Genomic DNA, 18,028 nt, shown 5'->3' with positions numbered 1-18,028 from the left:
GCCATAGGCCTAGCCTACAGGTCCAGTCTCTAAATTTATCGGTGGGATTCCCGAAAGGGAATCAGTCTGAGGCCAAGTGCATGTCCTCCTACTTAGCTTTCCCAGGGCAGGTGTTCCTGAGGACAAGTTTTGTATCCGGAGTGCAAGTTTCTCCCCTCCACTGTGGAAATGTGCTGTTCTCTGAAGGAGTTGGGCCAGCTAATGTGGCCCTCTCACCCCCCACTTGGCACAAATGTCCATGAGTGAGTTTGCTGGATGTTAGGTGTTGAGTTGTGTAAAATTCATATTGAAGTTATGACCCTCAGGAGCTCAGGATGTCACCTTATTTGGAGATAAGGTAATTATAGAAACAACCAAGCTAAAATGAAGCGTGGTTTCAGTTCTATATCACTGGTGTCCTTGTAAGAAGGGGCAATTTGCTCAGAAGGGAGATGGCGTGAGAAGAGAGCCATCCACCAGCCATGGAGCGATCCTTCCCTCACAGCCATGGAGCGATCCTTCCCTCACAGCCATGGAGCGATCCTTCCCTCACAGCCATGGAGCGATCCTTCCCTCACAGCCATGGAGGGATCCTTCCCTCACAGCCCCCAGCAGTGTGTGAGACCTTGCCAACACCTTGGTTTTGGAAGTGGAACTTCCCAAATGGCGAGACACTACGTTTCTGTTGAATCAGCTGCCTACTTTATGGTACTTTGTTATGGGCAAAGTAATACAGGGGATGTCCTCAGCACAAACAAAACAGAACAAAATTAAACAAAAAAAAATATCTCTAGTGAAAATTTTAGGACTTAGTGAATAAGTGGGGATGAGAAGTTCCTCCTGGGGTGGTGCGGTTGGGGGCAGGTCTCAGAAAGCTCATCAGGTGATTTTTGGCAGTGTACTTATCATATTTCTAATAGTCAAGAAAAAGGCAAAGGCACTTCGTCAAACCCAACTGAAAGGCAAGAATGCTTTCATCATTAATATTTTAAAAGTCATTTACAAGGATCATTATAAACTGTGGCGTTCCCATAGTTCAGGACGATGTTGTGGCATTACATGCTGCCTTCCTTTTATGAAACAGGATTCAGACAAGCGGGTCTCCATAATCAAGAGGCATGAGGTCAGTACCTATAAGAGTTATTGGGTGTCTATGAGAGATACCGGGACACCTTGTTTAATTCTAAAACAACCCTGCTTAGGAGATTTTTATTTCAGGGTTGAGACAACCCTGAGAATCAGAGGATCTGTCACTTGCTTGAACTCACACTATGAGCTGGGTATCGGAGGAATATCTACCTCAATAACACATATTCTTTTCCCAACAGTTGGTTTCCCATGAATCAAATTGTTTCCACCAGATATCTGAGGGGATCTTGGGATTCTCTGTCCTGACCTTTGGCCTAACTTAGGATAAGTGATCAATTTAAATAAGGTCCCTTTCTCAGTGACCCATTGAATGATTTTTCTGGCTCCATGTGGCAAATCTGGTTTTAGTGGGGGGAATCCCACCCCTCCCTGCTCCTTTCTTGGGGGTAACACCACACAGGTAGGGAGGCAAAGACCACAGATCCATGCCTCCTCTACCCACTTCTGGGGTCCTAAAGACGGCCCAAGGCTAGCTTCGTTCACTGTGTAGAGTATGCTCTGTTGGCTTATGAAGACTATCTGAGAGCAAACCGTGCAGAGGTAAATAGCTGAGAAGCTTATGGTAGATCTATAGGGTGCCGCTGGTCAGGTTTCAACAAGCAAGGCTAGACTCTTCTTTCCATTTTGCTTCAATGTCCAGTGGCACGAGTTGGCAGGTTCTGAGTCTTTAAAGGGAAGTGTGCACTTTCTGGTAGGACTTCGGGGACAAGCCCCCCACATTCAGGCTGGAGTTCTTCTTTCCAAAGCCTTCTGAGGCCACCTGTGTTCTGATCTCCCCTAGATCACAGGACCTGGCCTCGTTGACCCCGACTTTGGAGAGAGTATGGGATAGTCTTTGCCTTGGGCAGTGCCAACCCCCTCCATTTGTCCCCATCCGAGGTTTTGTCATTCCTAACCCCTCCTGTGGCCCCACTCTGGGCCTGGAGCCTCCTCATGAGCCCTGAGGCGCCGGTGGCCAAATGTCGGTCATTTCTGCAGCTCTCACCCCTCATGCCTACTGTGTTGACGTCTCATGATGGGGCAGCTCACAGAATTTGGAAATACTTGCTCCCCAAAGCTCGCCAGTGAACTGAATACTTCCCCAAGCCCGTGCTTCTGATTCCTTCCATGAAACTAACTTTCATCTCACCTGGGTTTCCTGGTCACTGCTTTTCTGTTTGATCTGCAAATTATTCACCTGACAGAGTGATTGTCTCCCCTCCAAGCTCTCTTCGTCCGCAGTGACTCCTCCATCCTTGGAGTAACTCTTTTATAAATATTAATAATTTAGATAATTATGGGCCCTACCTGGACTACTTGGGGTTACATCTCCTCACGAGTGTAGACCAAACCCAAGACCTCTGTGTAGGAGCGTTCTCAGGTCAGTGCCCTTCACCAAAGCCCGAGAGCGCTTTGACCTTTAGAATACTTAAGTATTTCCACTGATTTTAAGAACTTATTATATGGCAGTGCAGTGGTTCTCAAACTTGAGAGTGCCCTGGAACCACCAGAGCCTTAGTAAAACCAGATTGCTGGGCTCCACCCCAGAGCTTCCAACTCAGAGGGTCTGGGATGGGGCCAAGAATTTGCATTTCTAAGAGGTTCCCAGGTGACATGATGTTACTGGGGGGAATCAAATCTGGAGAACCACTGTGGTAGTGTAGGTATAAGGTATTAAAATCCCATCTAATATGAGTGTAAGCTAATATCTCCATAAGACAATGATCAGGTTTATGTTGTTCATTCATTCTACAAATACTTGCTGAGCACCTGTTGCTTCCTGGCCAGGTCTTGAGGATGAAATGGTGGCAAGGGTGATCTGAGTCCTGCCCTCACAGAGGATCAGTCAGACCAGCTCTGATGATTCAGTGCACTCAGGATTATAGGAGGGGACGTGCAGGCTGCTCCCAAAGCTCAGAGCAGGAGGCCCAGCCCAGTGTGACATGTGAGAAGCAAATAAGAGAGAGGAGAGTAGTCACGTAGGCCTTCCTGGTGGAAGTGACATCTATGTTGGATCATCCAGCAGAGCGAGACAGGGGAATGTGGGGAGGGATTGTGTTCTAGGTAAAGGAGAGAGCATGTGTAAGGATCTGTGAGAGTTAGGGCATGGTGTGACATAGAAACTAGAAGAAGTTCAGTAGTAGTGGGAAGGCGTCTGTGTGTGAGAGGAGGCCATGGAGTAGGGAGAGAGGCTGGAGCTGGCCATGGTAACAAGGTGAAGTAAGGGCAGTAGCTCCCCTGGTAGTCCTTGGACCACCAGCATCACCATCACTGGGGAACTTATTGGAAACCCAACTTCTCAGGCCCCATCATGGACCTTTTGGGTCAGAAGCTTTGGGGATGAGGTCCAGCCATCTCTATTTTAACAAGCCTCCAGGTGATCTGATGCCACTCAGTTTTGAGGATTGCTTGACTGGAGAAGCAGGCAGAGGCTGGATAGACACTGTAAGTTGTCCTGGGGCATCTGGATTTGATCCCACAGAACGCACATCACAGAATCATTTCTCGGTAAGCATATATTTATTGAGTAAGTAAACAAGTGAAAGAATTTAAACAAAATGGTAATGGGACATACTTGCCTTTCCAAGAAGCCGCTTTGGCCTCCTTGAAGAATGCCTTTAACAACACTTCTATGAGTACCTTTATTCTCAGGGTTAGTTGTCGTTTCGTCGCAGTAAGGTCAGAAGGTGAAGATATTGGCCGAGCCTGGCTCCCCATGACTTTCAAATATGTTTATTAAAATATACAGCTTGTGTGGATCAACTTGTGTGGAAAGTAAGGATGTTCGGGCTTGAACATGCTCATACCATAGAAGGACTTGGGATCAGGGTGCTCGGCTCCCTCTTTCTTTGTCTTTCTTGGTATTAGGATCAACCTCTCCTATAGTTTTCCTCTGCTGACAGCTCTAATGGGAGAGGGTCAGAGATGCAGCAGAGACTCTGTGACCAGGAGTCACGTCTTACTCTGCCTTTTCCTGTACCCAATTCTGGTGTCTTCTTCCAGACCGGAAGCCCTTTCTCTGATTCTTGAGAGCCTGTCCTTTCCAGCATGAAGATTGTTCCAGTGCCACTGCCTTCCTGTCTGTCCGCACCATTAACCACCAGGGCAACCCTGCAGGGACTGCTTTGTCTGGTGCTAGAAAGGGTCCTTCCTGCCTACCTGCCCTCAGGGGAGGCTGCATGGGCCCGGCTGGGGACTATAACCTTATAACCTATCACCTGTGCATGGCTAGTTAGACCAGTGATGGTCTTCTATCGCTTTCTGGCCAGCCACGAAGGCCTCCATGCCTGGGCTCATGTCAGGCAAATCAGACTCCTCCCTTGGGAATGCGGGACACACAGAGAATGGGCCAGAGCCGCAGTGCAGGGACAGAGAGCCCAGCACAGGGTGGTTAGGTGGGTTGGGGGGCTGTTGCATGGTCCCACTGTGTCAGAACAGAAACCAATTGCAGCCGAAGGTGCTGGGCAGAGGGAACATGTGGGAAGACGACATAGAGACACTGAGGGAGAAACTTAGGCTCACAGGTTCTTTCCTTTCTGGCTGCCGTCAGGTCAGGTCCAGGTTTCCCGTGATCTGGAGCCACCCCCCACCCCCGCAACCCCACACTCTGTGGCGGCCCGTGAGAGCTTCTCCACCCCCACCCAACAGCATTTTTAAAAAAACTGGCTTAGAGATCTCTGTTTTTTGTAGCTCTTGGCCCCTCAGGGGAAAGTCCCATCATTGGTTGTGTGTGCCTGGGACAGACTGCTTCTGTCCAGAGCCCATCCTGCTGCCACCAGGATGTCCCCCTCCCCAAGAAGACTCTGCTGTGCTCTGGGGCCCCAACTGGTTGGCACCACAGCCCTGCTGGCTGGCTCCATCTTGCTGCCCGGCACCTGTGGGCCCAGCTGCACAGAGAGGCTGGCTGTGCACGCAGGCACATTGGTGTGACCCGTCCTTCTCCACCACTGTGTCTCAGCTATCTGGGTCCCTGGCTATTGGCATAGACGTGCAACACCACGTGGCTGGGGTCTTTACCTCTTCGCTAAAGGGGAGGCTGAATTACAGTCCCCCTTCAACTAAAAGACCGTATGGAAAGGTTAAATTGTTAGGCATTTCAAGTCAGGCTGGAGGGTTTTGGGGAGATGGAAGATGAGGACTGCGGCCCGTGTGGGGCCACCCTTCAGCCCACGTCAAGACTGCAGGCTGGCAGGCCGACTTTCACGGGCACAGGACCTGCAGAGTCACGTGGGGCTCCACCTTTGCAAACAGCCTGCTTGCTTTAACGTACTGCTGTCTTGAAACGTCTGATACATCTTAACAGGCCCTGCCTTTTCATTTTGCAATGGGCCTTGTGTGTGAAGAAACAAGGTCTGCAAACTGAACCCTGCTCTTGCTTTTCCCTGACACCCACGCAGATCATTCCAGTGCACAGATCTGGGTCTGAGTTCTCCATGTTCTTGTCACAGGCGTTATTCATGTTCTTGTAAGCAAACATCTTTGAATGCCTATGCTGTACCAGGTAGCTGGCTAGTCCAGGGTCCTCTTTGTCTAGGGGAGGCAATAGATGCATAACTGGAAATCAACCTTCAGGGGTGCCTAATCCAGCCTAGCCATGGAGACAGAAGATCCTTCTTGAAGGAGTAGACATTTGAGTTGAGTGTTGGGTGATTAAAGATTCTCCAAAGACTGGGGGGAAAGATCTAGGCAGAGTCAGCCAGAGCAAAGACATGGAGATAGGGAGTGTCACAATGTGCCTTAGGAGTTTGGAACACTCAAGCAGGACACAGTGTGAGGCCAGGAATAATGAGGCTTCAGGGACCAACAGGGGCCAGATTGGGGGGCCTTTGACATACTCAAGGAACTTGGAATCTTTGGCATCGAGTGGAGAGCCACAGGAGGACTAGTAACAGGCAGGAACGTGATCAGATTTGCATGGTGGATAATCCTTCAGTGGCTGGGGTGTGGCCAGTGGGCTAGAGGCCATGAGTCAGAAGGGTGTCTGTAACATGCTATGCCATTATTGAGGATTATCTTTAGCTAGTCAGACCCAAATTTCCCAGGAACAAGGACCGCGTTTGTCTTGCAGCAGACTTTGCCTACAGATCTTAATTTTGCAAGCCTTGCTTCACTGTTACTGGAGCTCTAATTAAGGCAATGAAAGGCTTGAATGGGGACCAGAGGCATTTTCCCCTCTCTTCATCTTCATGGTGCCAGAAGGCTCTGAGAACCCTTCTCTCTTCTCAGTTGGGATTGGCATCCCTCCCTATTTCTGGGCAGGCCTGGGTGCTGGAAGCGCTCTGTGTCCAGTTACTGACTGCTTGTGTGTGACACTGGGAAAGAATAGTTTCACTGAGTCCTCACTCAGGCGGAAGCAGGACAAGCTGGTAGGAGCAAGGGGAAGGCACCAGTCTGAAGATGTGTCTCCAAACTCCAGCCCCATGGTTATTCAGTCAAATACTCATCTCGGGTACTGCTGTGTAGGGACTTTGAAGATGCATTACGGTTGCCAGTCAGCTGGCTCTAAGGCCAGGTGATTATCCTCAGCTGTCCCGGTGAGTCCCCATGCAATCCCACAAGCCCTTAAAAGCAGAGGAGGGTGCAGGAAGATTCCAGGCACGAGAAGGATCAAATATGCTATTGTTGACTCTAAGAGGGCCATGTGCCAGGACCAGACTGGTTGCTGGGTACTAATTTGGAGGAGCCCTGGCAGCCAGCCAGCAAAGTGATGGGGACCTCAGTTCTCTAAGTTTAAGGAACTAGATTCTGATAACAACCTGACTGCACTTGGGAGAGATTGTCCCCCAAAGGCACCAGCAGGGAATGTAGCTCCCTAGGCTGGCTACCCTTCTTCTCCTGGGGAGGCTTTCTCCTGTAAGGTAAGCTGTTACCAAGTGTGAGTGGTACCTTGTCTTTGTAGTCCAATAGCCAGGCTTCTCTGATGGGTGGGTAACAGAGAGACCCAAGCCACAGTTCTAAAACCTGGCTGCCCATTGAAACCTCCTGGAAAGATGAGTGAAAACTCATACTACTAGTTCCCCTCAAGACCCATTCAGTCCCTGACTGATGTCCACGAGTGACGCTCTTGATTTTCTAATAGAACCCCCCAGAGACTGGTGTCCCTGGCACATGGGAGTTTGGGGATCACCGCCTCCTAACATACTCTTTTCCCAAAGTTACGTTCTTTTTCTAGAAAATGAAAACTGGTCTTAAAGTCGTTAAATGTAGACTGCCTCTGGCAAAAAGATCGCATCATCAAAGCTGCGTTATTTAGAGTGGAAATTAAAGATGGCAAACATTCAGAAGAGTTGCAATCCTTTCTACTCACCTTCCATTTCTTTTCCACTAACCTGATTCTATTCTCGGGACTTGGTGGTCCTTCTCATCCTCATCTCTGATTTTAGGATTTACTTCTTGTCCCCTTGTGATTTGGGGGCTATATACACTGGTTTGTCATCAAGCACCATTCAAGGTGCTTCTACTTTTTCCCCTTGCAAATGCAATCACTGCTCAGGTGTAGCATGGCAGATGGGAGGCCTTGGAATTGACCTCCTTACCCACAGGGTCTTTGCCATTCTCTCACTTAGCATCCATCTTCTTCTTATCAAGTGGCAAAAGAAAACTATAAATAGTTAAATAACAGTATTGTCACCCACTCGGGAATTCTCCTCTTGTGTCTGTTTTGTCTTACTCGTACATGGGCTAATTAGCTTCAAAGTCTTTCAAAGTTACAGCTTGTGTTGATGCTAATTTGGAAAACAATGATAAGATTTACATAGCAAACACTTTTCTCTCCATTCCCTTAGTAACCATCCCCAAATCTGAAACAAAATTATCAATCCACGTTGGCCAGAAAGCAACTAAGAATGTTTTTGGACAGATGCTAACAACGGGAATCAACTTCCTCACTTCCACGCTGAGACTCACAGCTGGCTGAGGTTCTCAAGGTAGGAAAATCCAGCTTCCTGCTTCCACACCATTAACTCTGCTGGATTTCTGACTCCATCCAAGAGAAGCTTCTGGGTCCGTCTCCACCCTCGCAAGGCATCAGATCCAGAAGACTTTATCTTCTAATGGCTTGCCACTGACCCTTGAGAAATATCCAGAATATTCTTAAAGGATATTCTTAAGTCCATATGCATTCTGGCTCCCTGACTTGGGCGGGGGAGTTATGGTGTTGAGGGTTGTTTGCAGGCACGTTGGTGAGATCAAGTTGCAGACATCTTTGTGCTGGAAAGTGGATCCAGACATCCAAGGTGGGCGGGGTAGAAGCGGACGTAGGCACGCTGAGCAGAGGCATCCGGGCCAGGCCTGTCTGAAACATCAGTCTTGGCCACCCCATTGCCTTGTCCCCTGCGGGCACTGTGGGCATTGTGTTGTCTCAGTGCCAGGAGAGGAGGTGGATGGGAGAAACCTGACCCTTTCCTGCCAGACACCCGGTGCAGCTGATACACGGCTGGATCCTCTTGCCAGACTTGGCTGGCCTCCCTCTCTGTTCGAGGCAGCATTAAGAAGATTGATTTCTGTTAGCCAGCCATAATGGGGGACTGTAATGGCTGTGAGGGAGACACGTGGCTTGTGGACACCTTGTACGGGTGCCAGTCGCTTCGGGGAGACCAGCTGACAGAGAGCCAGGCGAGGCTTCTCTTTAACTTCTCACTTTTCTGTTTTTTTTTTTTTCTTCTTTTTTCCCTTCTCTTTCCCACTTCTCTCCTGTTCTCCATTTGCTTCTCCCTTTCCATTTCCCATTATCTCCCCATGTGGTTTGGAAATGTTCCATGAAGAAAGGACTCAGAGCTACTTTTAGCTTTGGATGTGGGGTGCTCTCTCTGCGCGCCCCTGCCGAGGGCACCCCTGGCGGCTGGGTTTCTGCAGCTTTGCCGTGAGGGGCTCACACCGTTTCACTCGACATTCCAAGATGGCTCTCGGGCTCATCTGCAAAGGGCAAGCATTTCCTTATGGAGTTTATTCCCAAGAGGGAGCAGAGAGCTTGGTCGTCTCAGAAGCTAAAGGGTTGTTCCCAGCAACTAGGCTTGATTGTGGCCCAGTTTATGCCCCTGGCAATCTTTTGGGATGAGGAGAAGAGAATTTGGCTTTCGATCGGTGGAGATAGCTAACTGGGCCTGTGCTACCAAGGCACTGTGGTCAGTGAACATCTCCCAGGAAGGGCTGTCTATTCCAAAGCATGGATGGCAGCTTTGGCCTCTTCTTTCTTATACCCCAGGTTGTGCCCAGAGATGCCCAGACCCCTCTGGAACATGCTTGCCAGCCCCAGCCTCCCAATAGTGCCCACAAGCATGAAGACATCCCAGGAGGCGAGACGTGTAGCTGCTTCCCCACATGCGTCCCCACCCCCAGGCAGCAGGATCCTGCTCCCGTTTGCTGCCACCAGCATTCCGAAATGGGGCCAGGCCTCAGAAAAGTCAGGAAACCCAGCCATCACTACCAGGTGGGCAACGTGGTAATCCTCGCTTCCCACCGGGGTTAGTCTCTTTTGGAGCAAGTAGAGCCTTCTCTACGTGGTCTGGCTGGGAGGGACTTTTGGAGGCCATTCAGGCCACTCCCTCAGTCCAGAAAAAAACAGCACCCATAGAGCCAAGGCTATTTTGAGCATTAAGTTCTGGGCATTGCTGTTATCATGGGTAAGGGTGGGGGAAAAGTCAAGTGTACCTGCCATGTTACCCCCAGTCCCAAGTGATTCCCCCAGCCAACATCTCCATAAATACCATTTTAGAGCCTAACCCAGAACAAAGACGGCCGCACACAGCTGAGTGCTGGCCGTCTTTCCAACCTCACGTCAGACTCTTTCAGCTCTTTGCTCTTCACTAGGCTCCGCTCCCACCGCCGCCCCCTGGCCTCTGATAGTTCTGCTTACTGGTTAGTGTTCTGTCCTCACTGATGCCCTCCCACACGGCCCTGGGTGCAGTCGCCCTCCTCATCCCAGCAAAGGCGCCGCTTTCTCAGGCAGTGCTTCACTTTCCACGTGGGTCTCAGTTAGCATCTCTGGGATAATCTTACTTGTATTGTTTAGTTTCTCGAGGGGACGGTCTGTCTCTTCTACAATTTAACATCTATAAGAACAGGGGCTTTGTCTTCTCCTTGTTTCTCTAGTGCTCAGCCTTGGTGCCCAACATTCTATAGGGGCTCAAAAAATACATGCTGAAGAAATCATTGACTAACACCTTGCCTCGCCTCACTGCTGTAGAGACGGGGCAGGGGTGGGAAGCAGTGATAAGTAACATCCTCTGGGGGCCAGAAGCAAGGAGACAGCCCCCACTGGCATGCCCTGGGGCATCATTTCCTATCAGACACTTCTCTCCCATGTGGCTGTGTTGGTTCATAAGTTGGCCCCCATATACGGAGGCCAAGGAGAGGCTGGAGAAAGAGGCGGGCTGCTCCAGATTGGTAGGCGGCAGGTTTCATAAGCAAGAGAACTTACAAGTGAGGCTTGTCTTGGCCCCAAAGTGAGATATCTGCATCTTCCTGCCAGAATTCGAAAACTGTGGTAGAGAACTTAATGAGGTTCAGTCACACATACTGTCCACATGGTCTCAACAATCCTTGAAAACAGCTCCCGCTGTGGGAATAGTGGTTGGACTTGTATTCCAAGGATAGGGGAGGGGATGATGGACCTTTGTCGCCCAGGGTCTGCCTCAACCAGCTGTCACATCCTCAGTGACCTCCTGCAACAGGCAGATGTTGACTTCCTCCCCTTCTCGGTCTCTTCCACAGGCTCTCTGGGTGCTGCCGGCATCTGCATTCTTGCTCCCTCCCTTGTGCTAAGTCATGAGGCAAAGAAATGATGCAAAGAATTTACTCTCCAATTTAGCATACAAACTTAAAACTAAATTCTTAACTCAAGGCAGAATAATGACATACCATGATACTAATGCAATAGAGAGGAAAATTGCTTTATTAATCTGTAAACCCCTTCTAAGGAGAGTGAATCCCGTCAACTGAAAGGCCCTTGTGCCCTCCCGAATCCCTGATAGGCTCTGGTCCACATGGGTAGCTTGGAACAAGAACACAGAATGTTATCTCTGAGGCCGTTTCTATTTCTGCCAAGTAATCACCTCCTTCATCACTGCTGAACCCTTGGGGAAGTCTCCGTCACACACAAATGCTGTGTGAGAATGGTGAGTATGGGAGTGTGTGTGTGTGTGTGTGTGTGTGTGTGTGTACAGAAGGAAGGCCAAGTCTGAGTGAGTCAGTTTGGTACCTCAGTTTGGTACCTTTGGATATTGCGGACGTCCATGCCTTGATCTCATGAAGCAGAAGTTAATGACTTAGCATTGAAATCTCTTAAGCCCTGCCCATGCTTCCTTAGTTCTAGCACCTCCATCAGTGGCTTGACCCCAACTGCCAGCTTTGGTGCCCAGGGGCTTTCTCTGGGACACTGGAGGGCCCTCCCCCGATCCTCAGGCAGCTGGAAGTGCCGTGGAGTTGGTGTTCCCCACCCTGGTGGTCTGACCTGATGTCTGGGGAGAATTGGTAGATAAATACCCCAGCTTCCTTGCTTCCTTTGGGTCGGATAACTCTTAAGTACGTGTTCTACACTGTGCAGGATAAATCCCTAGTCACCCACGGTGGTGACTGTCTTGATCGTACATTGGGATTGGCTGCCTCGCCTTTGTTGTTTGGCTCCCCCACCTCACTGATCCACGTTTCCTTTCTGTCTGGCCTTAGTGAGGTCCCTAGAGTCTGAGCAGAGTCTGAAAGGGTATCTTACTCAAGTGACTTAGTGGGGAGAAGAGAGAGGCCTGTAGGAAAGGGCAGGGAAAGGGGGCTGAGCAAAGCTGTGGTCTTGGTTGGAGACTGGCTTCAGCCAAATCCCTTGGAAAGCTCTGGAGTACTAATAGTACGAGTTGGTCTATCCTGGAGTCAAGAGCTGGCCTTTAACCCCCCATTTCAGTTAGACATTTCCCGAAGATTGTCCTGAAGGGTGGGAGAGAGCAGGCAGATCCTTCCAAGTGAGTCAGCGCCCATTTGGCTAAAGGCAATGCTCCAGAAAAGGGCTCAACTGAGCTGCTGGCAGCCAGCATTCCCAGCTGGGGGTTGGGTGCACCGGTCAGTAAAGTGTTCCTCTGGATGGGCTCTTATTCTAATCTTTGTCTCTGGATCTGACTCTGGGGTACGGAATAAGAGAAATTTATCTAGATCTCCAGGGGAAGGGAAACCTCAGATTCCTTCATAGTGTGTTCAAGTTTTCATTTGTTTATTTGGTCCTGGAGGTCATTCTGGATAATTGGTGGAGCTATTCAGACAGTGAGTCCTTCTCTCTCCATCATTCTTTCTGTGTGGAATGGCACGTCCCCTCCTGGAGTGATCCAACCTCTCTTTTCCATTCTCCTCATTCTGCTATGGATGTGCGGCTCTGCATCTGCCCTAACCCCCCTCTTTCCCACATCAGGTCTATGTAGAGAGCACTAAAGGCTGAAGACGGCATGAATGCCAGGTGTTACCAACATGGCAGCTGCTTCTTCAGCAAGCACTTGCCCATGCAGTCTTCTGTGGGCAGAGATATCTGTGGTGTAGTAGGACTGGGTCTCTCACCCACCTCCCTAGAAGTAGCCTACCGCTCTGGGATGCCCTACACCACAGGCCCCTCTGTGGGGCCTGGATACCCCTGAATCCTTTTGAACTCCTGGCCCTGGAGAGCCAGATTCTGTTTTCCACAATTCCAGTCAGCAGCTGGTTGGGGAAGAAATATAAGAAGAAATATAATGTAGGCTACATATTTTCTAGTAAACACACTAAAAAAAGATTAAGAAAACAGGAAAAGTTCATTTTAATAGTTTAATAAATTGTGTTATATTATAAAGTTAACATGAAATCAATAGAAAAACTATCAATGAGATACTACATTTTTTTCATACTAAATCCTTGAAAGCTGGTGTCAATTTCAGTATATTTGATACTGAAAGTACATTTCAATTTGGACTGGCCCCATATCGAGTGCTTGGTAACCACGTGTGACTAATGAGAACCACATTGGGAAGCTGAATTCTAGAGGCTCTGGTAGTAACCTGGCCTGACTACAGGGGTCCAGGCTGGACCAGGAGACAAGCAAAGCTGTATGGTGTGGGGTAGCTGGGTTGGTTGAAGTCGGAGGGTGGTGGTTAGGAGTAGGTGAAGGAGGGGCTGCTGCAAGCCTGGCTGGTCCTGGGCCAAGAGGGGAGTTAGCAGAGCTGGGAATAGTAGAAGTGGGGCCATGTCTGGTGCTGGTGGCTTTCCAGACTGGGTGGAGATAGGGCCCAGGTGCCTCGGGTGGTGAAGGAGGTTTTAGGCCAGTGTTTTGTTTTGCTTTGTTTTGTTTTTTAAAGATTTTATTTATTTATTTGACAGAGCGAGCACAAGCAGGCCGAGCATCAGAGGGAGAGAGAGAAGCAGGCTCCTCACTGAGCAGGGAGCCTGATGGGGGCTCGATCCCAGAACCCTGAGATCACGACCTGAGCCGAAGGCAGTCGCTTAACCAACTGAGCCCCCAGGCACCCCTGGGCCAGTGTTTTAAAGGCCCGTGAAACCATCCCCGATGCTGGCAGGAAGAGGAGCAGACAGACAAGCCAGGGCACACGTGCCCATGCTATTTGGGGAACAGGACTGCGTTTAGATGAGATGAGATCAGAGCCAAACTTGCCGGTCTGTGGCTTGTCAATTAATCGTTAGAAAAACCAACCATCCTCAGTTCTGTTTTTTTCTAAGATTTCAAAAGGCAAAAAGTTTAAGTAGCGTGCTTCTCATTGCATTATCAAGTCGATGGTGTAGTTGTTGAAAACGGCCCACGTTTTGTATTGACCCTCTCATAAAGCACTTGTGGATTTTACCATTAATAAGTCCCCTTTGGTCCTCCCTCCAATTAGTTGTGTGATCATCTAACTGTATTTTGATCTGGACTGTGTTTCTTGTTATAATGTTAGCATTTCATACTTTGGACTCTCTGTGCAGAACAAGATAAATTGCCTTCATTTCTTCTCCTTGATTAACCACTCAGAGCATTCCATAAACAGAAGGACTGTGAACTCTCAAGCTCCTGCTAACTGACTTTTGAGCAGAGTATATACTCACTTTGTTTTTCAGATGGGTAAGCCGAGGCTTTGAACAATTACTGGACTTGTCCCATTAACTCACTTTTTTTAAAAAAAGTAAAACCCAAAGAGTTTCCTTCATAAAAAGACGTGGAAGCGATTAGTAACTGTGATTTCCAACTCTCACTTCCGGCAAAATTCAGTCCTTCAAACGACTGAATTTTGTAAAGAAGAGACTTTGTAATTCTCTGCTGTACCCCAGATTCTGACATATTGTGTGCCCTCAAGAAATACTTTGTAGTAAATAGATGACTTGTATCATCTCTTCATTTAGTCTTAGCTGGTGAAGCCTCTTATTGGTTTAAAAATATTTCTAAGGTTAATATTTGAAAGCAATAGTTGCTCACGTAGGCTTTTCTAAATGGCAAATCCTTTTTGGAAACAATTCAAAACATACAAAACAGGTATACACACACACACACACACACACACAACTGGATGAGGTGAGATACACATACAGCCTATGGGAAATCTAATACTGTTTTCTCTCATTTCTTCTGCAACTTGCCCTTCCACGGGACACGGGGTCTTGAAGACCTACTCACATTAAGCCCTGATACATGCACATCACTCTTTCTACCCTTGTATTATCTTTAGTTGTATGGCTGGATCAGAGTTTAGTCTTCTCCTTAATTAATGGCTTCTAGGTTATTCTCAGTGTTGTGCTATTTTAAAATTTGCTGCACCAAACATCTTGGCTCAAGGCCTCCTTATGTGCCTCCATAGTTTTTTCTCTAGATTAGTGCTGAGCAGCGAACAGCAATTCACAGAGACGCCCAATTTAGGTTTTCTTAGATACTGCCAAAATGCCCTACAGAATAAAACTGCAATTTATACTTTTACTGCCCATCTGCCCACATCCTTGCCTGCATTTATTATTAACAAACATTTGTTTTTACCAGCCTGTCGGGTGAAAAATGATATATAGTTCATCGTGAGGAGGTAACTTTACTATGGCAGGTATATACAAAATAATGAATAGAAGTACATATATATGTATATATGCGTGTATAACACACAATTTAATTATTAATACCTACCACTCTGTTGAATATTGATGTTGCCTTAGGAACATCTTCCCAATAGTGTGACTGTAATTCGTTCATTTTTGCTCCTGTATAACAATAGACCTAAATTTATTTATTTTTTTGTTTCACAATGATGGACATTTGAGCTGTTTGCTTGTTTTTTCCTATTATGAATTGCTCAACCGTGAACTTCCTTGTGCATATCTTCTGGTGTGCATGTGCGTAAGTGCTGCCGAGATATACCCCGCTGTGAAACTGCTCAGTCCCGGGGTGTAGTGCAGATCGTTAGCTGTGCACCACGTCCGTTCTTTCCATCTGCCCCCATGCTGTCCAGCCAGACATCTCTCCCAGCCACCCTTTTAGTTGCATGTGGCTATGCAACCGAGTTCTCACCAATGGAATCTCAGTGGTTCCCATTCTGCTACTCTGGGATCAGAGCTTGAAGGCTATGATTGTACCTCCTCTGTGCTCTCTTCTTTCTTCCTACAGCCTAAAACCCAAACGTGGTGGTGATCCGACTTCAGCTTTGCAGAAAACAACAGAGTCCTAGATGCTGGCAGAGCAATGGCTTAGAAAGAACCAGCTACCTGAATGATCATGAGGGTCAAAGTAGTCCCACTGAGCAGGATGGTAAACTTTGGGGCTAATATGTGAGACAGTAACACATTTTTTACCTTCGAGCCATTTTATTGTTAGTATCTGCATTATGGCAGACTGTATTTACTCTGATAGGTAAGAAAGCACATGCTCGACTCCCCCGAGTGATGTCATACTCCTATTCAGAATGTTTGAACCCACTGATACTCCCATTAGCAATGTATGAAAGCTCCCATTGCTCTGTCTCCTATGAACTCTAGTTGTTGTCTGAAAAGTCTATTCGGATCGTTCCCCCTCTTTAATACTGGGTTGCTTTTAAAATTATGGTTAAATACATAGAATATAAAATTTGTATTATAACCATTTGAAGTGTACAATTTGGCGGCATTAATTACATTCACAATAGTATGCAACCATCACTGCTATCTATTTCCAAAACCCATTCATCACCCCAAATAGAGACTCTACCCATTGAGCAATTTCTCCCCATACCTACTTCCCTATAACCTCTAATCTACTTGCTGTCTTTCTGAATTTGCCTACCTGAGGTATCTCATATGAGTAGACTCATACAATATTTGTCCTTTTGCCTGGTTTAAAAATCAGGAACATGTCAGGAGTCTGTGTGTCATCTTTGTGTGGGTGCCACGCCAATCCCCCTATAGAGAATAATGCATTTTTTGCCTTGAAATCAATCCTTTCAATTTTAGTGTATTTTCTGCCAATGCAAGGAATTGAGCACTTTTCAAAGAGTTTATTTCTTTCTGGTTTGTACAAGTTCTTGATACAATCTGGATGTTAATTCTTTTTTTTATGTTAATTCTTTTTAAATTAAATGGGCGGCAAATATTTTCCCAGTGTGTGGCTTAACTATGTTTATGGTGTCTTTTAGTACCAAAGTTTTTCATTTTATGCAGTCAAATATGCCTATATTTTCCTTTGTAATTTGTGCCTTTTGCGTCCTGTTTATGAAATCCTCCACCATCCACTCCGCATCATTAAAATATTATCCTATATTTTCTTTAAAAATATTTTGAAACTTTTGCTCTTCATAATTGTTTTTGATTGACTGGAATTGATTGTGTTGGGTGTGAGAGGAGCTTAATTTTATTTTTTCAGGTTGTCTCAGCAACATTGATCGATCGGTTGATTTTTTCCCCCAGTACTTTGTAATGCTTTCCTTGACATGGATTTTTCCTCCACATTTTTTCCATATTTTTAAAGTTGTGCTGTCCGTTCTGTTTGTCCTCAAAATTTGTTCTTGCCTTTTGCCTTTGAATTTTGTGTCAAATTGTCAAATTCTTCAAAAATATTGTGGGTACTTTTCTTGTATTTGCACTAAGTTTATATTTAAAGTTAAAGAGAATTACCATCAGTTTCCTTACAAACATAGTGTATCTCCCCCATGACTTACATGGTCTTTAAAAATTTTTATTTATTTACTTATTTGTTTGAGAAAGAGAAAGAGAAAGAGAAAGAGAAAGAGAGAGAGCGAGCAGGGGGAGTGGCAGAGGGAGAAGGACAGAATCTCGAACAGACTCTGCACTGATCACAGAGCCTGACACTGGGCTCCATCTCCTGACCTTTAGATAATGACCTGAGGCAAAATCTTAAGTTGGACACTTACTTACCAGATTGAACCACTCAGGCATCCTTACCCTTAACAATTTTAAAGCATGGTTGACTTGACAACATCTAAAATTATCCAGCATCTCTGCCTGCTTCCTGAATGGTATCTGGGTTTTAGAACACTTTTAGTTCTTAAACTCCTAACTTAGATGCTGCTCTTGTTCAGTATTTTAGTATTACCTTGCTTTTATAAACTCCAAAGATTGACCCACATTGACCTGTTCTTTTACTCATTATTGTGTCCTTCATCTTACTTTGCTTTTCTGAGTTCATTTCCCTTATTCCTGAGCTATTTCCTTAAGTAGGTCTCAAAGATAGCACCTGGCTGGTAAATTCCCTAGTCTTGCTTTCAGTCTTAAAAAAATTTTAGCTGGGTATGGGATTTTAGGTTACATAACATTTTAAGTGTATAGTTCTTTTCTTTCTGTACCAAACATTTTGCTGCTTGGAAGACAAGTAACTTGTCTTTCTGCTCTGATGGCTTTTAAGATGTTTTTCTGTCTTTGGTGTCCTGCAGTACATTATAGTTTGCCTGGTCATAGATAGGTTTTGTTTCTTCTACTCAGGACTTCTAAAATCTGTGTTTCCTCAATCTGAATAATT

This window comes from Mustela putorius, unplaced genomic scaffold (assembly GCF_011764305.1).
Source record: "Mustela putorius furo isolate JIRA1106 unplaced genomic scaffold, ASM1176430v1.1 tig00003834_pilon_pilon_pilon, whole genome shotgun sequence".
Taxonomy (NCBI): Eukaryota; Metazoa; Chordata; class Mammalia; order Carnivora; family Mustelidae; genus Mustela; species Mustela putorius.
This window is presented reverse-complemented; position numbering follows the sequence as displayed.